The sequence below is a fragment of the Carcharodon carcharias genome, chromosome 9 (assembly GCF_017639515.1).
Source record: "Carcharodon carcharias isolate sCarCar2 chromosome 9, sCarCar2.pri, whole genome shotgun sequence".
NCBI lineage: Eukaryota > Metazoa > Chordata > Chondrichthyes > Lamniformes > Lamnidae > Carcharodon > Carcharodon carcharias.
The window spans coordinates 85,944,583-85,968,253 of record NC_054475.1 but is presented as its reverse complement, the minus strand read 5'-3'; the positions used below and the strand labels follow the sequence as shown (position 1 = coordinate 85,968,253).

Below are 23,671 nucleotides of genomic sequence, written 5' to 3'. Positions count from 1 at the left end.
CACATCCTGTGAATGAATAAAAAAAAAATCTAGATCTCCTTCAAATCAAATCAGCTGTCCAGGGAATCTCATCAGCATTCGGTGTTTGAAAAACACTTTATATTTTAAAATATTAGTAGAAGCAGAGAAAACCAAAAAGGATATCAATTATCATCTCAATCCTTCATAAAAATTTACTTCTAAAAGTAGGACTAATTCTGTTTAAATTGGGTATTGTTCAAATATTTGATTACTCAGTTGTATTGTCTCTATATTAGTGAGTGTGTGTAATGATCTGTATTCTTATCTAAGATGTTTCCTGTTTTTTTATTCAGTAAAGCGGTTTTAGGTCGTACCAGTTCAATGGATGAGACAGGGGAGATAGTCTGGTATTTAGCCCTCTGTCTGCTTCTGGTCTGGCTGATTGTTGGGGCAGCATTATCGGAAGGAATCAAATCTTCAGGAAAGGTAAAATGACTGGTGATGAATAGAGTTAAAACTGGAGACAAAGTACAGTTTTCTATAACAATAAAACTAGGGTTTATAAATCATTAATGAAGTAGCTGGTTTATCTCACAGTTGATGTTAACAGTGACTCTTTGGGCAGTGGGAGATCCATAATTCATGACCACTTCAGGCCTGAGTGAGATCTGAAGATCTTTCTCCAGAGTGAAAGAACAGCAGCAATTCCCCCAAACCCCTGAAATGTGTCCCTCAGTCTAAGGGTTTCAGTCACTGATACAGGGTCTCAGGGTGAATTTCCAATTGCTCTGGAAGGTTGGGCAGGACTGTCTAAGTGACTGGGCAGATTGGGCTCATGGTTTTATTTGACTGAAATGAGGTTTGTCTGGACAATGAGAATAGCAAAGAAACCTGAGGTGTTAAACATTACTATCACTCTCTTAAGCTGAACGGAAATTGATGTCCCTTCCAGATCGCGAAGTGGGTTAGTTACTGTCATTTTGGGAATCTTTTGTGCCATTTCTATAACACAGTGAGTCGTGCCTTACTGTTGGTCCCACTGGGAACATTGCTGTGAAAGTGGTGATGACTAAAGCAACTGGCTGAGAAAGCAGGAGTAATTACGTCATTCTAGGGTTTGATATCTGCTGATTACACATCCAGCATTGAGGGAGGTATGGCTGGAATACCCTGTGTCATCTGTGGCATACTATGTCAAAGTTTCAAACCAGATATTGCTGTAAAGCTTCCTCCCCATTCCAATATACATGTGGTTGACTAGAGCTAGTTACAGGTCTGTCGTCATTTTGGCTGTTTTGAACCACAGTGAGTCCAGCCTAAAGTGGATGATCATCACATGCTGGCATTGATGTGGTGCCTCAGAATATGACTGGCCAGGAATAGCCATTATTTTCAGCCTGAGGCCTGCCAACCTCTATAAAAAAAGGAAGGTTCTACCTCGGCTAAGGGGCAGTCAGTGATTTTCTGCCCACACTTGGATCTTCACAATGCTGTGAGGTGACCGAGGGACAAGCGACCTCGACCTGTCAAACGGTCAAGAGGAAAGTCGATTACCATCTGTCAAGAACCCGGCATCTCTCAAGGGCAATATGATGGATGGATGTTGGTGTCCCTTCCTGATCATGGAGACTGTTCTGCAGTGGATTAGATGACAAGGATTTGGTTCACAGGAATCTGGAGACTTTTCCTTATTGGCATTCGTTTGTCCGAGCCCAATGGGGTTGGTTAAGGACTTAAGGAACCGGCCTATTCCCCAGGTTTACAAATAGAGTTTCACATGTCAGCTTGGTATAGTTTGTTTTTGTTGTTACTTGAGTGCTGTCGTTTGTATAACTAATAAAATATCACAGCCAGATGATGAAAATATGGGAATATGTCTCTGAACAGTCGAGAAACTAACCTGAACCAGCTCCATTCTTTGTGGTATGAATTCCTTGCTTGGTTGATCCTGTTGGATTAATGGTTGTATTGTACAAGATCTTGCCCTGGTTCTCCACATTGCCCCCCTCTGGCTGTGGTCAATCCTGGAGGTAGTTTCGAACATTGACAAGTGATGTGAAAACTTATCGCTGGGCGGCCAATATATTCATCACGCTCGGTTCTATTCTCCTCTTTAACTGCCTTATGTCCCAGAATATGAAATCTTTATAAGTTAAAATAACACATTTTTAAAAATTCAGTTACAATATGCAATTTAATGTTAAATAGTTGTTATTCCTCCAAATATCTACCACCTTATTTCCCTGATTACAATCCTATTAGTTTGCCATTCAATTGGATTCAATACTGAAAATGTTGTAGCAGCATTACAGGAAAATCTAACAAGTTGCTCTCCATGTTCAGGTTGTTTATTTCACTGCGACATTCCCTTATGTGGTTCTGACCATACTCCTGATCCGAGGCGTTACCCTGGAGGGAGCCGATAAAGGAATTGATTTCCACATTGGAAGCCAGTCAGACTTCTCCAAACTGGCTGATGCTGAGGTAAACACACCAGAATATTCCGTAGAATTTCAGCTGTAATTTTCAGTCAAATTTTTTCATGTTTCTGTCTGTTTATTACTTGGATGTTTGAAACATTGAGGTTAAATGCATAAGTGTTGCTCTTGGATGGTGTTCACTTATTATCAGCCACCGTATTTTGGTTCAAGGAATAAGGAGAATGTTTTTTACGAAAACATTGCAGTAAGAGCTAATGGTAAATATATGAATGTTACATGGGGTCGGGGGAGGAGACGCTGCTCGGGGGTGGTGGGGGTAAGGGGGTTTTGAAGTGGAGTCAGCCATGGTGGAACTGGAACTAGGTAATGTTCCTACAGCAGAAAAAGTTTATGTAAAATCAGGAATTTTCTTTCATTCATTCATGGGGTGTGGGCTTCACTGTTTGGACCAGCACTTAATGCCAACCCTCAGATGCCCTGGAGAATGTGGTGGTGAGCTGCCTTCTTGAACCTCTGCAGTCCATGTGGTGTACGTACACCCACAGTGCTGTTAGGGAGGGGGTTCCAGGATTTTGACCCAGTGGCAGCGAAGGAGAGGTGATATATTTCCAAGTCAGGATGGTGAGTGACTTGGTTTTCCCATCTTTCTGCTGCCCTTCTCCTTCTAGATTGTAGTGTTCTTGGGTTTGGAAAGTGCTGTCTAAGCAGCCTTGGTGAATTTCTGCAGTGCATCTTGTAGACGGTACACACTGCTGCTACTCTGCTTCAGTGGTGGAGTGAGTGTTTGTGGATGGGGTGCCAATCAAGTGGGCTGCTTTGTCCTGTACGCTGTCAAGCGTGTTGAGTGTTGTGGGAGCAGCACTCATCCAGGCAAGTGGACAGTATTCCATCACACTCCTGACTTGTGCCTTGTAGATGGTGGACAGGCTTTGGGGAGTCAGGAAGTGATAATTCATTGCAGGATTCCTAGCCTCTGACCGGCTCTTATAGAAACAGTAATTTATATGGCTAGTCTAGTTCAGTTTCTGGTCAATGGTAATGCCCAGGATGTTGATAGTGGGCGATTCAATGATGGTAATGCCATTGAACATCGAGGGACAATGGTTGGATTCTCTCTTGTTGGAGATGGTCATTGCCTGACACTTGTGTAACATGAATGTTACTTGCCACTTGTCAACCCAAGCCTGGATATTGTCCAGGTCTTGCTGCATTTGGACATGGACTGCTTCAGTATCTAAGGAGTTATGAATGGTGTTGAACATTGTGCAATCATCAGTAAACATCCCCACTTCTGGCCTTATGATGCAAGGAAGGTCATTGATAAAGCAGGCGAAGATGGTTGGGCCAAGGACACTACCCTGAGGAACTCCTGCAGTGATGCCCTGGAGTTGAGATGACTGATCTCCAACAACCACAATCATCTTCCTTTGTGCTTGGTGTGACTCCAACCAATGGAGAATTTTCCCCCTGATTCTCATTGACTCCAGTTTTGCTGGGGTTCCTCGATGCCGCACTCAGTCAAGTGTTGCCTCGATGTCAAGGGCAGTCACTCTCAACTCATGTCGGGAGTTCAGCTATTTTGTACATGGTTGAACCAAGGCTGTAATGAAGTCAGGAGCTGAATGGACCTGGAGGAACCCAAACTGGGCACGATTGAGCAGGTTTTTGTCAAGCAAGTACCACTTGATAGAACTGTTCATCGAGAGTAGACTGATGGGGCGGTAATTGGCCGGTTGGATTTGTTCTGCTTTTTGTGTACAGGACATACCTGGGCAATTTTTCATATAGCCGGGTAGAGACCAGTGTTGTAACTGTACTGGAACAGCTTGGCTAAGGGTGCAGCAAGTTCTGGAGCACAAGTCTTCAGTATGATTGCCGGAATATTTTCATGGCCCGTAGCCTTTGAAGCATTCAGTGCCTTCAACCATTTCATGACATCACGTGGAGTGAATCGAATTGGCTGAAGACTGGCATCTGTGTTGCTGGGGACCTCCAGAGGAGGCTGAGTCAGATCATCCACTTGGCACATCTGGCTGAAGGTTGTAGCAAATGCTTCAGCCTTATCTTTGCACTGATGTGCTGGGCTCCTCCATCATTGAGGATGGGGATATTTGTGGAGCCGCCTCCTCCAGTGAGTTGTTTAATACTCCACCACCATTCACGACTGGATGTGCAGGACTGCAGAACTTAGATCTGATCATTCTGGAAAGGGGATACGTAGGTTAACAAAGCAAAAGGATATGGCAGCATAACAGGGCAGCTGTTTGGGTAATGATACCCAGAGTGTGACAGGAAGGGACAGTGTACAAACATAAAATAGAACAGCAAATAGGGTCAGAAGGGGAAAAAATGGTAAAAAGGCAAAATTAATGGCTGTTTACTTAAATGCACGTTGTATTTAGAACAAAATAAATGAATTAGCGGCACAAACAGAGGTTAATGGGTATGATCTTATAGCCATTACGGAGACGTGGGGCAGAATCTTCTGAGCCTGCTGGCGGCGGGTGTGATAGGTGGCATGCGTGGAAAATATGGCGGGACCCACTTCACGACGGCCTGAAGGCAGGTGACGATCTTTGGCTCAGCCCAGCAACGGCATTTCCTGCTGTCGGTCGGCGGGGAGCTAATTGTAATACATTAGCACATAATGAAAAGCCATCCCGCCAGGCTCTTGGAATCCCGCCATGTCGTCTGTCCATGTTGGTGGGAAAGCACGTCGATGTGTTTCACAACAATGAGCAGGTGACATGCACTTGGCGACTTTCACTTTGGGGGAACTGAGGTGAGTGAGCAGCAGTGTTCTCCACAGCTCGCCTGTTGTTTACAGCCTCAGGCGTGCCAGGGAGTGGGGGAAACTGATGCCTGGCCTTGGAGGCGACTGCTGAGGGATGGGGGTGGGGGGGGCGGTGGCTGGAAGCCAGTGCTGCCCAGCCTCAGAGGTGACTGCTGAGGAGGGTGGGGGGTGTTGAAGTGCTGCCCTGGCGCTGCATCCTGCGCACAGGCAATCGAGGTGGGGGGGCAGAGTAAGCAAGGGGATGCTGTGTAAACTGACCATTCCTCTGCAACTAAGACAGATCAGGCACAGCCACAGTGGTATGATTGGGGTTGGGCTCCTAACCTGCCCACCCTCGCAAGCAACACAGAGGCACCAAAGGACTACCAAGTGCTCCATACCTTACCCCGCGCCCCCCAGAAACCCCGCTGCCACCCTCGCACAGACCTCGAGTCCGCCACCACTTTATTGGACCGTCGAGCAGTTGGACGGTGCACGTTGTACAATTTCCTCACCAATACTAGCCATGTAGCAGTCACTGCTGGAGGCGCTCACAGCCCTTTGCAATTTCAACATCCTGGTTTGGATAAGTGACCCTCATGTCACAGGCTGACAGTGCAGGCTTGCAGCGCATTCACCTCTGGCCATCCAAGGGGTGAGCAGCACTTTCTGGGAAGCATTAAGGGGCAGTCACACAGGACCAGGAAAGATGCTAAGTACATCCATGATAACCATGTCTCTCTCTCTTTCATGCTGCGGGAGGACCATGTCAGGATCATGGATCCTGGTGACCTAGCTGTATGCCCAATGGCCTACAGACACCGTAGAAGACGGAAGTGTGAGCAACTGTGGCAACTGGCTGCACAAAGGCAGGAGCAGCAACCTCATGAGGAAGGGGCAGCAGGAGCTCCCACACATGCTGCTCAGGAGCGACAGCGAGCCATGGCTATTCAGCGCCTAGCGACACCCAGGGTTCATAAACGCCGCCTGCCGTTTATGACTGAGAACCAGTATCGCTGATAACTGTGCATGTCTAGGGACCTGGTGGCTCACATCTGCCACTTACTGCAGGACTTGGCGCCAAGGAGACATGGAGGGCATCCACTGCCAGTCACTGTGAAAATGACCATGGCGCTCAATTTCTATGCCAGTGGCTCCTTTCAGGGCTCCACAGGTGACCTCTGTGGGATTTCACAATCCGTCACCCACAAATGCATCCATTAGGTCACTGATGCCATCTTCTCCATGGCACACAACTTTTTGCATTTCATCCGGGATCAGGACGGCCAGGATGCAAGGGCCATTAGATTTGCCCAGATCTCAAGGTTCCCACAGGTGCAGGGTGCGATTGACTGTGCTCATGTGGTGCTCAGATCTCCATTGCTACACTCAATGGACTTCATCAATCGCAAGGGCTTCCACTCACTGAATGTACAGCTGGTGTGCGACCACCAGAAACGCATCCTGCAGGTATGCGCACGGTTTCCAGGGAGTGTGCACGATGCCTACATCCTGAGTCACTCGCAGATCCCTGCAATCTTCCAGGGTCCACAGAGGCTGCAGGGTTGGCCCCTCGGGGACAAGGGCTACCTGCAGAGGCCGTGGCTGATGACACCTGTGCGGCGGCCTCAGACTGCAGCAGAGCGATGCTATAATGAGGCTCAGTGCAGCAGCTCACAACCTGGTGGAGCAGTCTATCAGGATACTGAAGATGAGTGCCTGGACTGGTCTGGTGGAGCCCTGCAATACAGTCCACAGAGGGTATCACGCATCGTCTTCATCTGCTGCATCCTTTACAACCTGGCGCTGCAACGAGGTGAGGAGCTGGCTGAAGAGGAGATGGAGGAGCTGCATGTCTCCTCCAATGAGGAGGACACTGATGGGGATGAGGGTGAGGGATCCTTGGTGATGACGACAACAGGGATGAGGCTCTTGCACTGGCCAGACAAGGCAGGCACATTCGAGAGGCCCTCATAGCTGCCAGATTTGTGGAGGATGATGACAACAGGCAGTGAGGTGTCTCTGTAGATCCTCACATCGCAGTTGTGAACGTTTGACTGTGAGAATGCTGCTGTCATAGAGATGCAGTGGAGGCCCTAATAGCTGCTCAATCACATGAAGATGATGACAACATGTGGTGAGGGTACTCCATACAGCTTCACATAGCCTCTGACAATGTCTGACTCCTGTCTGGCCCAGGGCAGCTCACTTGTGCTCCATGATCAGGGCCAGCTCAGAGACGCAGCCTTGAAAATTTAGACACATCTGATGCTGTGTCTACCTTCAGCACCTCAGCCTTTTAGGAGCTGGTGCACAGCATCACTGGTCACAGATACTGGTGTCATGGGGCCCAGCCCCACCTTAAAGATGCTGAGAGCACACAGAGAGAATGAGAGAACTATGTGGTGCCTGCCCACTACACTCTGGCAGCAATGACCGGCACTGCTGAGGTGCAGGTATCCAGGGAGTGTGAGGCTGGACCATCACTGGTCTGAAGGCTGCACAGAGCACAGGGAAGAGGCCCTGGACTGAGACAGCTGCCTTTTATCTTGTGGAGAAAGGTTTCTCATCTGAATGACAAGATCACTGCTCATCAGAACAAGGAGCCATAGGCAGGTAGACATTCTTAGCTATTCATTCGCAATAGTGAACAGTACTACAACTACGGCCAGGCTGTGCAACTACTTTTAACTAACTTTCCTAACCCTGCCGCTATGTCTCGGTGCTCCCCGGACATCCACAGCAGAGGTGGGGACAGCCTACTAACTGTGATGCCCTGTCTGTGATGACTTTGCCTAGTGTCCTCTGGAGGGTTGAGACTTGGAGGGCCCAGGACTGCTTTCGGGGTCTTGCTGTGTGGCAGTGCCACCCTCCTCGGCCTGTGAAGTTGGATCTGTGGAGATCATAGGAATAGAGGAGCCTGATGGGCTGGTCACTCACAAAGTCACCTGGGTGGATGTCCCCAGAGCGTTCACTTGCTGATCCTCCTCCCTATGAGGGCCCCTGGCTGACTCTGTGAGCGGAAGGGGGTCACTGGAGTGAGATAGAGCTACCCAGCACCCCTCTCGTGTACACACTGTTGGAGGCTAACTATGGCATCAGCAATGGATTTAAGCTCGCGCAGCAGTGCAGGAGTGACATCCTGGACGAAGGTCTCCAAGGTGGCTGCCATCCTGCCAGTGTTGACCTGGGTGCATTGCAATGCCAGCGCTACCATCTCAGCCTGAAGACAGACAACTCCTCCATTGTGCCTTGCAATATGAGGAGTGCAGCAGACACCTCTTCCTGTTGTTCTCTAGCTTGCCTTTGCATTTCCAGCAACTGCACCATGACCAAGTCCAGAGGCTCGTCATCTGATTCGGACACAGCAATGTTCTGGCCTCCAGCAGTCCTCTGAGTTCTGGGAACCTGGGAAGTCCCTGCCTCCAGCTGCTGTGGATCAGAAAGTGTGATGTGCTCACCAGATTGTGGTCCCGAGACTACTCTAAAGCTAGGTCCCACCAAGGTGTGTGTCTTTGCACTAGTGGAGGGTGTGGGTGAGTGCTGTGATGGGTCTTCAGGGAGGGTGCCTTCCGATACCTCTTCAGAAGTTTCTTTGGAGCTTGATTGAATGCCCTGGGTCATGAACTCTGTGGGTTGTTTGGCAGCTGTGCCTGCGAAAGCAAGGAGAGATAATTAGTGCTTGGCAGTGGCCTGTGAAAAGGACACATCATTCATGGCTTGGTTATCTGATGAATATTGCACTGCTGGATCCTCACTTGGCAGAGCAGCACTGACCTCACTGTTAGCACAGGACCGGTCCTGGTCATCGCCAGCCAGCTGGATGGCTGTGTTTTTGAATTCTGTCAGAACTTTGATTTCTGGCATCCCTCCACCTGTCTGCAAACTTTCCCCACTGTTGTGAAGCAGTTTGTCCTGCATGGATAGAGATGGGGAGAATGTATCAGGATGCCACCCGGGCCAGATGATAAGTGTGCCTGGCCTGTGTGGGTGGTGAGTGTTCCCATGGATGGGATGAGGACAACGATAGTATGTGTGAAAGAGTGAGTGGTGATGTCCCTTGCACTGACAGTGAGTGAGGGCCCTGTGGATGTGTGATGGGTTTGTGAGTGTGTGAGTTGGGAGTGATGAAAAGAGTGACTTACCCTAGCGGAACGGAGGAGATCATTCATCCTTTTGTGGCAGTGGGTGGCTGTCCTCCTCTGCAGGGTGTTCGTGCTGACCACCACTGCCACTGCCTCTCAAGCTGGGTTGGTGACATTGCTACCCAACCTGTGGCCAGAACTAGGGTAGAGCACATCCCGGCGGGCCTCCACGAGATCCAGTAGTTGCTCAGAGGACCCATCGTTGAAGCGGGGGGCTGCAGTCTTTTTGCCTTTGCTGGCCATGTCTCCCAGGCAGTGGTGGTGAGCTGGTGGCAATGAGGTCTTTGCTGGCAGCTGCCTTTTAAAGATGGTGAGTGAGTGAATGAGACCGCCCACCATGGAAATAGCGTGTTTCCCGGGAATGCATCAATAATGAGGCGGGATCGGGAAGATATAACGTGAAAACACATGATTTTTATCAGCGGATAGGACTCTATTTTATCAGCCCGCTACTGCATTTAGTGCAATCCTGGGAAAACTCATGTTTACAGCAAGATCAAAGCTGGGAACTAAATATTCAGGGGTATGTGACTTTTTGAAAGGACAGGCAGTAAGGAAAAGGTGGTGGGGTAGCTCTGTTAGTACAAAATGGAAAAGGTACGATTGCAAGAAAGGATCTTGGATTGTATGGATGGAGGTAAGAAATAATAAGGTAAAGAAGACACTGGTGGGAGTAGTCTATAGGCCCCCTAACAGTAGCTATATTGTAGGACAGGGAATAAATCAGGAGATAATGAGGGTATGTAAAAAAGGTGGTACATTAATCAAGGGTGACTTTAATCTTTATGTAGATTAGGAAAATCAAATTGGCTGTGGTAGGCATGAGCAAGTATTCATAAGACTGTATTCAGGACAGTTTCCGAGAACAATATATTGTGGATCCAACTAGGGATCAGGCTATTTTGGATCTGGTAATGTGTAATGAGGCAGGTTTAATAAACGATCTCAGAGTAAAGGATCCCCCAGGAAACAGTGACCATAAATATGGTAGGATTTAGCATTCAGTTTGAGTGTGAGAAACTTGGGTCCGAAAAACTGTGCTAAACATAAATAAGGGTAATTACAATGGAATGATAACAGAGTGGGCTGGAGTGGATTGGGAAAGTAGTTTAGCAGAAAAAACAGTGGTTGAACAATGGCAGATGTTTAGGAAAATAGTTCATGACTCACAACAAACGTATATCCCAGTGAGGAAGAAGGATTCAAGGAGGGGGATAAACCAACCATGGTTAACCAAGGAAGTTAAGGACAGTATCAAATTAAATGAAAGAACATACAATGTGGCAAAGCTTAGTGGTAAGCCAGAAGATTGGGAAAGTTTTAAAAACCAACAAAAGATGACCAAAAAAAATAGAGGATGAATATAAACTTTGAGGATAAACAAACAAGTAATATAGCCAGTAATATAAAAATGGACAGTAAGAGCTTCTTTAAATATAGAAAAAGGAAGAGAGAGGCCAAAGTGAATATAGGCCCCTTACAGAATGAGGCTGGGGAAATAATAATAGGGAACCAGGAAATGCTAGAGGAGTTGAATAAATACTTTGCATCAGTCTTCACAGTAGAAGACACTAATAGCATTCTAACAATACTAAATCCTCAAGGGGCAAAACAGGGTTAGGAAATAAATACAATGACTATTACTAGAGAAAAAGTGCTAGGGGAACTAATGGGACTAAAGGCCGATAAATCCCCTGGACCTGATGGGTTGCATCCTAGGATATTAAAGGAAGTAGCTACAGAGATAATGGATGCATTGGTAGTAATCTTGTAAGACTCCTTAGATTGTGGAAAAGCCCCAGACGATTGGAGAGCAGCCAATGTAACACTCTTATTCAAAAAGGGAGGGAGACAAAGAATAACGGGGACTATAGGCTGGTTAACTTAACATCCATTATTGGGAAAATGTTAAAGTCTATTATAAAGGATATAATTGCAGAGAATTTAGAAATGTATAGTATAATCAAGCAGAGGTAGCATGGCTTCATGAAGGGGAAATCATGCCTGTCAAATTTATTAGAATTCTTTGAGGAGGTAACAAGCAGAATAGTTAAAGGGGAACCAGTAGACGTAATATATTTGGATTTTCAAAAGGCGCTTGTAAAGGTACAGCTCTTATGGCTACTTAATAAGGTAAGAGCCCATGGTGTTGGAGGCAGCATATTGGTATGGATAGAGGATTGGCTAATTAATAGATTACAGAGAGTTGGGATGAGGGTGGCATTTTTGGGATGGCAACCTGTAACTAGTAGAGTGCCACAGGGATCAGTGCTGGGGCGTCAATTATTTACAATATATATTAATGAGTTAGATGAGGGAAGTGAAAGTACTATTGCCAAGTTTGCGGATGACACAACAATAGGTGGAAAGGCAAGCGATGAGGATGACACAAGGAGCCTACAGAGGGATATAGACAGGTTAGCGAATGGGCAAAAACTTGGCGGATGGAATATAATGTGGGAAAATGTGAGGTTATGCACTCTGGCAGGAAGAATAGAGGAGCTGAATATTATTTAAATGGAGAAAGACTGCAGAAGGCAGCAGCATAGAGGGATTTGGGAATACTTGTGCATAAATCCCAAAAACATAAAATTTCAGCAGGTAATAGGGAATGCAAATGGAATATTGGCCTTTAGTTCAAAGGGAATGGAATGTAAAAATTGGGAAGTCTTGCTAGAATTATGCAAGGCATTAGTTAAACCATACCTGAAATACTGTGAACAGTTTTGATCCCCTTATCTAAGGAAAGATATACTAGCATTGGAGGCAGTCCAGAGAAGGTTCACTAGGTTGATCCCAAGTATGGAGGGATTTTCTTATGAGGAGAGATTGAGTAGGTTGGATTCTTATTAGAGTTTATAAGAATAAGAGGCAACCTTATTGAAAGATATAAGATTCTTAGGGGGCTTGACAGAGTAGATGCTGACTGGTTGTTTCCCTTTGTGGGAGAATCTAGCACCAGAGGGCATAATCTCAGAGTAAAGGATTGCCCATTTAAAACAGAGATGAGGAGGAATTTCTTCTCTGAGGTTAGTCAATCTGTGGAATTCTTTGCCACAGAAGGCTGTAGAGGATGGGTCATTAAGCATATTCAAGGCTGGAATAGACAGGTTTTTAATCAGTAAGGGAACCAAGGGTTATGGGGAAAAGACAGGAAACTAGAGTTCAGGATTATCAGATCAGCCATGATCTCATTGAACGCTGGAGCAGATTGATGGACCGAATGGCCTAATTCTGCTCCTACGCCTTATGGTCTTATGATCCATTGGTTCTGGGATTGCTTAGCTCTGTCCATCACTTGCTGCTTATGCTGTTTGGCACGCAAGTAAACCTGTGTTAAAGCTTCAACAGGTTGACCCCTCTTTTTTATGTGTGCCTGGTGCTGCTCCTGGCATGCCCTCCTGCCCTCTTCTTTGAACCAGGGTTGGTCCCCTGTCTTGATGGTAATGCTAGAGTGGGGGATATGCCAGGCCATGAGTTTACAGATTGTGTTTATTAATTTTATCAATTTTAATTTTATTAATTTTAGTTTTCTATTTACCAGGTCTGGAAAGATGCTGCAGCACAAATTTTCTTTTCTATCTCAGTGGGTTCTGGCAGTTTAATAAGACTGTCATCCTACAACAAATTCCACAATAACTGTTACCAAGATACCATCATTGTCTGTGTTGTTAATTGTGCTACGAGTGTGTTTGCTGGATTTGCCATCTTCTCCATCCTTGGACACATGGCTCATGTACAAGACAGGCCTGTTTCAGAAGTTGCACAGTCAGGTAACCCAGAACTGTTCAAAATATCAAACAGGGTCACACAGCTTTAACCATCTTGCTGACATCGATCATTAGTTAGATATGAAGTTGCACATACTTGTTCTAGTGTATAGACAGATTAATCAATACTTGGATCCACAACAGTAATTCTGGTGGATAAATGATATTTAGGCCCTGAAGTACCACAGGAAAACTAGTGTTTGGGTTGTACTGGTAGGGATTGGAGCTGAATAATAAGCTGGAATGTCTGCAAGTTGACAGACTTCTTTGTTCAATCTTTTCTTCAATGGTGAGGAAGTCAAACAGAAACAGAGGAATTAGATTTAAGTCTAAGTCATTAATGCATACAACAAACAGCAAGGGCCCCAACACTGAGACCTTTGGAAAACCACTAGAAACCTTTTTCCATTTGCAAAAATGTCCATCGACCATTGCCCTTTGTTCCCTGTCTCTCAGCCAATTTTGGATTCAACCTGCCACCTTCCTCAGTATCCCATGAGATCTCACTTTTCTGACTTGTCTGCCATGTGGGAGCTTGTCAAATGCCTTACTGAAATCGATGTAGACAACATCCACTGCACTACCCTCATCAAACCTCCTTGTTACTTCCTCCAAAAATTCTATTTAGTTAATAAGACACAATCTTCCACTAACAAAACCATGCTGACTCTCCCTGATCAACCCTTTCTGAGTGACAACTTATCCTGTCTCTCAGAGTTGTTTCCAACAATTTGCCCACTGCTGAAGTCAGACTGACTGGCCTATAATTTTCTGACCTATCCCTCACACCCTTTTTAACTAATGGTACAATGTTCGCAGACCTTCGGTCCTCTGGTACCTTGCCTGTATCTAGTGAGGATTGGAAAATGATCCTTAGAGCATCCGCTATTCCCACCCTGGCTTCCGATAACAGCCTGGGATACAATCCATCTAGTCCTGGTGATTTATCCACCTTCAAGGATGCCAGTCCCTCCAGTACTTCCTCTCTCACTATGCTTATTGTATCTAATATTTCACACTCCTCTTTAATTAGAATATCTGCATCATCCCTCTCCTTAGTCAAGACGGACAAAGTGCTCATTGAGAACCCTGCCCACATCTTCTACCTGTTTGTATGTTACACTACACTCATACAGCAGATATGTAGATTCGAAGATTAAATCTCAAACTCTCCTTCCAGCTTTGCCTTCTCCCTGCCTCCCCAGGGGGAGTCTTCCAATGTCTTTTGGATGTCCCTTCGCTCAGCCTTCTGCATATCCCCGAACCAGCTTCCAGTAACAGGGCACCCATCAGCAACTCCTTGACCCTCAATTCTCCACATTTTGCGACACTTTGAACAGAGAACCAGTTTTCAGCAGCATCCTTCTTGGTGGCTAACACAAAAAAAAGCAGCCGTTTCCTCTGCTTTGCACAGCTGCAGCTGTTTTTGTCTCCATTTCGGGTCTCTGAGTCAAAGGGCAGAATATTCCGCTCATTGGGTGGGCCGCAACTGACCTGAGCAAGCATAAAATGACGCACGATGATGCCACGTGGGGGATTGGCAGCGCACCCTGCACCAATTAACAGGCCTATTAAGGCCATTAAAGTTATAATTAAATGAAATTTTTCATTGCCCATCTAACTTTCCAGTTGGCGGGCAGGCGAATAGGCCAAGCGGCATTTGGATTTTTTGCAAAGCCTCATCCACCAGTGGGATGAAGTTTTGATCAGTGATTTAAGAAAAAAATAAATTTCTAACATGTCCCTGCTCATGTGACAGACTCACATGAGGGGACATATTATTAACATTTTAAAATTATTTATTTTTATTTTCAAGATTCTTTAGCCCCCTGAGACAGCTCTGTGCCTTGGGGAGCTTTTACTGCGCAGACCCCCGTATACGTGCGAATTTCCACACTCACACTCCTCTTGCCCTCACCACGGCAGCGCTGAGTGCTGCAGCATACGTTTCACACTGGCTGGCCGTTAATTGGCCCCATATTGGGGCCTGATCACGGGCAGCAGTCGGCTTCATGACCGCTCCAGGTCCCACCCGTCACGCTGGCCCAATTAAGTGTCTCTATCCATAAAACCACTTTCCCTCTTTTGTCAAGTTGTGAACCCATCACTTGAATTTCAATAGGTTTCAGCCTGGGTCTCTTTACCCATGACAGCCAATCTCATGGCCTGCCTCTGGGCAGATATTAGTATGATCCCCCTATTCAGTTTCACTTTAGATAAAGGGGGACATTTTAATATATGACTACCTTATAAAGTCTCACATTTGTAAAAATCCTCCATCCCCTGCTAATATTCGACAAAACGTTACCATAGTAATGATTTTACTTTAGCACCATGAAAATACAACATTGTAAACATTTTAGCAACTAACTTTCTATACACCACACAGGTAACATTGCTTTTTTTGTCATATTTCACAATTAAACATTTTATCTTGTCAACAACCTAAGGTTTAACTCGTAATAACTGACTGTACGTGACAATTAGGATTTAAAATGCAGTTCCTGTGAATCCTGTGAGTCCCAGTCCTCTTGTAAATGTGTTCCTTTTACTACTGGTTGACTCACATTCTTTCATATTACAAGAAATATCTTTGTCATTTTGAATCCAGCCATTTCCTTTGTTCTTCTTTAAAATTAGACCTTAAATTATCTGAAACATTTTGTTTAGGTTTTCACTCCAGATGCCCACTTTCTCCAATATCTGCAAATTTTCAATGTCTAAGTCCATGATGAAAGTCTTAACCACCCACACATCCAAATTGTGATGCATAAAAATTCAATTCACGTTATGCTTTTTAAATTCAGGATCAATTTTGTCTTTAAGTTGGTTTCTATAATTTAACTCTTTGGTGTTCTTTTCCAAGGGCAGAATTTTGCCCTTGTCGGGCAGGCTCAGCAGGTGCAGCTGGGACAATCATGGCCGGAAAGCAGTTTCACACTAGCAAGCCAATTAAGGCCCACCCAGCATGAAATCCAAGCAGCAGTTCTCAGCGCTACCTGTGCAGGAAGTGGGAGGAGGGCAAGTGTGAAATTCATGCATGTGCATGATTATGTGCTTGAGAATCTCCCTAAGGTACAGAGCTGCCTCAAGGACATAAAGATTTTTCAAAAAATAAAGAAATAAAAAATGAAATAAAACATGTTCCCTCATGTGACTCTGTCATGTTATTAACTAAATTTTTCATCTTATTTTTATTTGCTTTAAGAAACCTCATCCTGTCCATGGATGAGGTTTCCTAAAAAGTGCAAAGGTCGCTTGGCCATTTCGCTTGCCCAACAACCGTACGATTGGATGGGCAGGAAAAATTTAAGTTAATAATCTTGTTAATGGCCTTAACAGTCCTTTTAATTGTCGGCGGGCACACTGCCAACTCCAATGCTCACCCACCTTCCAAAATATGGCGCAACTGCGCTTTGACGTCAGGACACTCGCCCTGACACATATTACGCTTGAGCACGTCTGGTGCGTGCCCAACCATCAAGCTAAAATTTTTGCCCCAACAGAATCAAGTTTAATGTAACTTCCTTTTGTGCAAGCAGTTTATTTTTCTGTCCAGTAAAATCCTCTTTAGCTGCTTTAAGAACTTTAAGGCTATTTAAATGTTCAGCCAAGAAAGTCAATTATTCCTTTTTCAGTCAGTTCACAGTCAGCTTTTTTAACCTTCCTTTTCTTTCATCCTCCCAGTATTTTCAAGCTTTGTCTATTTTCTTTCTGGCAAGAGTGATCGCTTTGTCATTTTGACGCTTTAATTTACATTCAAGAACATGTATCCTTCCTCATAGTACTTTAATGTCAGCACTCTCCTTCAAAACATTTCTTTCCTTGTTTCATCATTAGCTTGAGGATAATTGCTATTTGCTCTACCATGCCTTGCCCATGTTTTCCCTACAATTTTAAACCTGACAGCTTTAGTGGTTCTGATTCTTTGGACATATATTTAATTGAAATACAGGCCCAGGTCTTCTGATCACTAGTTGGTCAGAGACTGGATATATCTGGTAAATGTGCTGCAGTTCCTCTTAGAAGACAAGACAAGGGCTCTGTAGAAATTGCCCAGGAAGTTTGAACTTCCAAAGGAAATTCCCATGCTCCCCGGGACCCTCCAAAAAAGTCTCCAACTCTGAGTTAGAGCCAAAACTTTGCATCGTTGTGACTTACCTGGATAGTTACCGAGAAATATTTGGCAGAAAAAGTCCTAGTTTAACTCTTGGATTACTATACAACTGACTCCCCAATCACACACACTGACTCTCCTGACATACCCCCAAACCCCTGACTATACCTGACCCTGCTCTGACCGCCCCAACTCGCCTGACCCAATACCTTTATAGACCTATGCCACCTATCAAACTTCACCTCCTTTTCTCTAGCCAATTCCTCAAAAGTCTAACTCTGTTTCTTACTTACATTTCTAAATTTCTACCTATAAATCCCCAGCACTGACTCATTAAGAAGAACAGTATTTACTATATCGTAGTCACCAGACTGTACATCTGAAAGAGCTGAGTAGATTATCCAAAGTGCATGAACATGTTCTGCAATAAAATAGTGCAGCTTTCTTTTGCCATTGATGCTTTGAAGCAAACCTATCCCCTTCCTCACTGAATTTAAGCACCAAGCGAATGTTCTTTGTCATTCAAAAGCAGGAGTTAAGTCTAAATCTTCCTGTGGTTTTCTTGCCAATCTCTATTCACTGTAATTAAAGCCTTTCTCTGTAAAGTTCCAATTTTCGTTCTAATTTTTCCCATTCTCTATTTCTTTCTCTCCTTCTCTTTGAAACTCAGGGCAGCATTTTTCCGTCGATGAGCTAGGGGCCCACTCAATGACGCGGGATGATGTTGAAGGGAACCCCCGACGTTATCCCGTCCCGTTTAAATATTCAGGAAGGTGGGGGGACAGCACAATCAGCTGTCCGACTGCCGACCTGTCAATGGCCAATTGAGGCCAGTGACAGGATAATTAAACCAATTAAAGGCTCTGCCTGTCCGACCTTAAGGCTGGCAGGTAGGCCAGGAGCCCCAGTGGGCTTCTGGAAAAACATGAAACCTCATCCACTGGCGGGATGATGTTTCATGTCTGTTTTAAAAAAGTTTAATAAAGTTTTTGTGATATTTATTAACATGTCCCATCTCGTGTGACATTAACACATGAAGGGGACATGTTAATAATTTTTTTATTTTTCTATTTTTAAAGTTTCAGACACTGTCAGCGCTGTCCCTGAGACAGCACTTAGTGTCAGGGATGTGCGCTCTTTTGCACTCTGACAGTAGGGGAATCCCACCCCTCCACCCACACAGGAAGTGCTCGGGTGGCCCACTAGGCAGGCTTTAATTGGCCCACCCACTTAAAATGGAGGCGGGGCCCGTTTCGGCAGCGGCAATCGGCTGCCCACCCACCGCCAAGCCGGTAGGTCCCGCCCGCCCATCAAGGGCAAAATTCTGCCCTCAAGGTTTTCCTCTTTTCTTTTTGAAAATGTCTTTTTCCTTTTTCCTTTTCTCTCTTTCTATTTTTTCTTGTTGGAATTCACATTCAAGTCTTTTCATTTATCATTTTCTTTTGAAATCAAACTTTGCTCTTTCCGACTTCAATTTAAATATTTACATTTGTAATTGACGTCTTGCTATCTCAACCTGAGTACTATCAGGCTCACACTTTCCTACTAAAGATTCAAGAACTGGGCCAATTTATCACCAAGTCTCTGTCTTTTAACCCCTACTTTCCAGTCTATTCCCCATTTCTCTGCCACAGGTTTCAAATTAACCATTTTTTAACTGTCGCAAGGCACCAACAGACAGGTTGTTCTCTCCCGAAATGCCTGAGCATTGAATGGAGCCATGTTGACATTTCACTGAATTCAGCAAAATTAAATATGACATCCTGTTCACTTCAAAACTCTGCAAAATTTCAATGTACCCATTTTACCACCTTTGGATCAGAGACTAATAACTTAAAAAAAAAATATGCATTTCCCAGTGTCCATTGGAAAGAATCATAGGACAATATTTCATGCTCTAAGCCCTGTACTGTATCAAACAAACCAAAATCCAAGCAGGCAAATATTACTTAATGGGCAAAAAATACACCAAATAAACAAAAACGAACTTCCCCATTAATTAACACAACTGGAAAACCTTTGGCCCATTGGCATGTTATGTCAAGCTCCCAGCAGATATGGAGCCTTGAACATTTGGTCCCATGTTCCTTCCGGCTTTTCAGCAAGCTCCCTTTCCCCTGCCCCATCAGCGTGTGTCTTGCAGTGTCCTTTGAAAGTCATGCTACTCAGTTTTCTGCGTATCCCCAAACCACATTCCAGCAACAAGGACTGGGATGGAGACTGCCCTACTTGGCCCTTAAATCTCCATAAAACCCCTTGCTTCAGATATCCAGTTCTCACTGGCATGCTGCTTGGTGGCTAACACAAGAATAACCTTTTCCCCTACTTCCCGCAGCAGCACATGTTTCTGTCTCCCTCTCCAGGGTCAGGATTTCCAGTCGTCGGGCAGGCTCTGTGGGAGCAGGCGAGGGCAGTCGAGGAACCGACCACCGCCCGCGATCGGCTCCGCACCGGAAATTCACGTGGGCGGGCCAATTAAGGCCCGCCCTGCATGGATCGCAAGTGGTCGCACTCAGATCTACCTGCGCAGGTGGGGGGAGGAGGGAGAGTGGGCCTGGCGCGCAGTTCATGCATGCGCACGAGAAAGCGTTTCAATCTTCCCGAGGCACGGAACTGCCATAGGGAGATTGAAGCGCTTTTGAAAAAATTAATAAATGCAATAAAAATTCAATGTGTCACATGAGATGGGGCATGTTTTTAATTTCAAAAGCAAGCTTTTATTTAATTTGCAATAGCTTTGGGCAGGTGTATGAAACAATGTAGAGCTGTTAAGTTATTGACCACATAATTGGGCTCTATAGCAGCTATAGTTTATGTCATGGCTGCATTTAGTACTAAAATGGTGTCCACTCCTGCACACTTCTAGTGCAGCTCATGCTGAATGCCACCTTGTTGAGGGCATTACAGTGAATGCTCGGAGCTTGCACCAGAAGTATGCAGAATAGGCAGGATGTCAATGAAGTTTAAAACAGTGTAAAGTTTAATTTCCTTGTAGTTAATTTTTTACCTTCCTATTAATTTGCAATCTCAGGTCCTCTTTAGGAATTGGGTGGTGCAATGGGATGGACACTGTTCTTGCTTCTCATATTTGGCATCCAATCCATTGGACCAATGTCCCACTGACTGCCCTAACTCTTTGCAGATAGGACCTTCACATTCAGCAGTCTCCATCCCAGTCCTAGCACAGAACTGGCACTGATTTGGCAACATCATGGAGACGTTGTTATGGGCAATGAGAAAATGTGGTGCAACCTTTTCTGAGGGTGGCGCAAAGGCTCATAGAGTGGAGGGACCTAGACTCAGCGGGTAGCTGCAATAAAAACTAGGGGCCATAAATAGAAACTGGCCCATTCCCCAGCACCAACATCACTCAGTGTGATGGAAAGAAATCATAAGATCTCAAATCGAAGATTCAAATGCTGAGCAAAATGTTAACAATCTAGATTGAAAACTAATCAATGTGTTTCAAATAAATGACATCAGTTTACAGTATTTCTATTGTCAGCACCATTAATTGCTCCATTTCAATTATATCCACTGTTTAGGTTTCAGTTTGGTTTTCATCACCTACCCAGAGGCTCTTGCACAGTTGCCATGAGCACCTTTTTGGTCCATTTTATTTTTCTTCATGCTGTTCACTCTGGGACTTGAAACACTGTTTACAACTTCAGGTAGGAATGATATTGGTGATATTAAACAATCTCTTTCAAAGGAAGTTTTAGGAGCCTAGAAATTGCATTGTGCCTGGATTGGCACATGATCCCTGTGCTGTGCATTCTGAATGCATCTCATGAGGCCAGTGCCAGCATCATGGGAAGTTGCTCCACTGGTCTTATTCATTTATCACCATTCATGGCCTCAAAGGGAACTTGCCAATCCAGAAAGAATGAAGCATTTACTGTAACCATAGACTGGGAGCACAATTCTGCACCACTTGCCTCCAAAATGAGGTAAGTAAACAAAGATCTTCCCTTTGAAGAGGCAGCCTTATCTGTCCCTTTAAGGTTCACTGGATTAACTACCCGAGAATACAGTGGCAGTATGCATGGAGAATGCTGGAACCAGTCAGTGGCAAATTGTGTGAAGAGAGGCTCAAGTCAACATTAGGTCCCCATTTTGCATATGGAAAGAGCTTAATATATGATTCAGGCTAGGCCCTGAATGTTCAGGCCCTGAACTTTAATCAAGATGGAGGACAGCACATTTCCAATAAAGAATGAGCACTGAACACTACCTGACATATTAGCTGATATCACCTGTAAAATAGGGCAATTGTGTTAACTGTTGCTCAGTTGTTAGCTTTCTTCCTTCTGACTCAGGAGATTATAGGTTTCTCTCCCTCTCCAGTGATGTGAGCAGCAAATCTAGGCTGTCACTCCAGTGTAATACTGAGTGTTAAGGATCCCAGAAGAAAATAGAACAAATTTATTGTTTAAAATCTAAGTTCAGGCCCTCAGAGACTGGGAACTACAGTAGGCCTCAGCGGTTTCTGCGCATGCACAAGCCCTGGGCTGGCCGCACATGCACAGATTGTTCTTTTTTTACAATCTTCCGGTTCTTCTTTTATTAATTCATGAACTGTGGGCTTTACTGGTTGGACCAGCATTTATTGTCCAACGCAAATTGCCCTTGAGAAGGTGGTGGTGACCTGCCTTTTTGAACCACTATAGCCCATATGGTGTTTGGAAGATGCTGTCTAATGAACCTTGGTGAATTCCTGCATTGCATCTTGTAGATGGTACACACTGCTGCTGCTATACGCCGGTAGTGGAGGGAGTGAATGTTTGTGGATGTGGTACCAAGGGGGCTGCTTTGTCCTGGATGGTGTCAAGCTTCCTAAATGGGAGCTGCACTCATCCAGACTCCTGGCTTGTGCCTTGTAGATGGTGGACAGGCTTTGGGGAGTCAGGAGGTGAGTTACTCACCACAGGTGTCCTAGCCCCTCATCTGCTCTTGTAGCGACAGTATTTATATGGCTAGTCCAGTTCATCTTCTGGTCAACGGTAACCCCCAGGATGTTGATAGTGGGGGATTCAGTGATGGTTATACCATTGAATGACAAGGGGTGTTGGTTAGATTCTGTACTGTTGAAGATGGTTATTGCCTGGCGCTTGTGTGGCATGAATGTTACTTGCCACTTTTCAGTCCAAGCCTCGATATTGTCCAGGTCTTGCTGTATTTGAACATGGACTGTTTCAGTTTCAGAGGAGTCATGTATGATGATGAACATTGTGCAATCATTGATGAACATCCCCACTATGATAGAAGGAAGGTCATTAATGAAGCAGCTGAGGATGGTTGGGCTGAGGACGCTACCCTGAGGAACTCCTGCAGTGATGTCCTGGAGCTGAGATGATTGACCCCAACAGCCACAATGATCTTCCTCTGTGCTAGGCATGACTCCAACCAGTGGAGAGTTTCCCCCCTGATTCCCATTGACTCCAGTTTTGCTAGGGCTCCTTGATGCCACAATCAGTCAAATGCTGCCTTGATGTCAAGGGCAGCCACTCTCACCTCACCTCGGGAGTTCAGTGCTTTGTTCATGTTTGAACCAACGTTATAATGAGGCCAGGAGCTGAATGGCCCTGGCAGAACCCAAATTTGGCATCAGTGAGCAGGTTAGTGCTGAGCAAGTGCTGATTGAAAGCACTGCTAATGACCCCTTCCATTAGTTAACTGATGATGGAGAGTAGACTGATTGGGCGGTAATTGGCCTTGTTGGATTTGCCCTGATTTTTGTGTACAGGATATACCTGGGGAACTTTCCACACGGCCAGTGCTGTAGCTGTAATGGGACACCTTGTGTAGGCTCATGGCAAGTTCTGGAGCGCAAGTCTTCAGTGCTATTGCCGGAATATTGTCAGGTCCAATTACTTTTGCACTATCCTGTGCCTTCAGCCATTTCTTGATATCATGTGGAATGAATTGAATTGGCTGAAGACTGGGATCTGTGATGCTGGGGACCTCCGGCAGAGGTTGAGGTGGATCATTCAATCAGCACTTCTGCTAAAGATTGTAGCAAATGCTTTATCTTTTGCACTGATGCGCTGGGCTCCGCCATTATTGAGGATGTTTGTGGAGCCTCCTCCTCCAGTGAGTTGTTTTGTTGTCCACCACCATTTATGATGGGCTGTGGCAAGACTGCAGAGTTTAGATTTGATCCATGGTTGTGGGATCGCTTAGCTCTGTGTATCACTTGATGCTTATGGTGCTTCACACGCGAGTAGTCCAGTGTTATAGCTTCACCAGATTGACACCCCATTTTTAGGTATGCCTGGTGCTGCTCCTGGCATGCCCTCCTGCACTTTTCATTGATCCAGGGTTGATCCCCTAGCTTAATGGTAATGGTAGAGTGGGGGATATGCTGGGCTATGAGATTACAGCTTGTGGTCTAATGTAATTCTGCTGCTGCTGATGGCCCACAGCACCTCATGGTTTTCCAATTTGGAAATGATTGATCTGTC

General features: G+C 45.2%; 1 pseudogene; it reads left to right on the top strand.

The window, feature by feature from the left end:
- LOC121282118 overlaps positions 1 to 23,671 on the top strand; it is a 61,084-nt pseudogene that overhangs the window by 21,242 nt on the left and 16,171 nt on the right.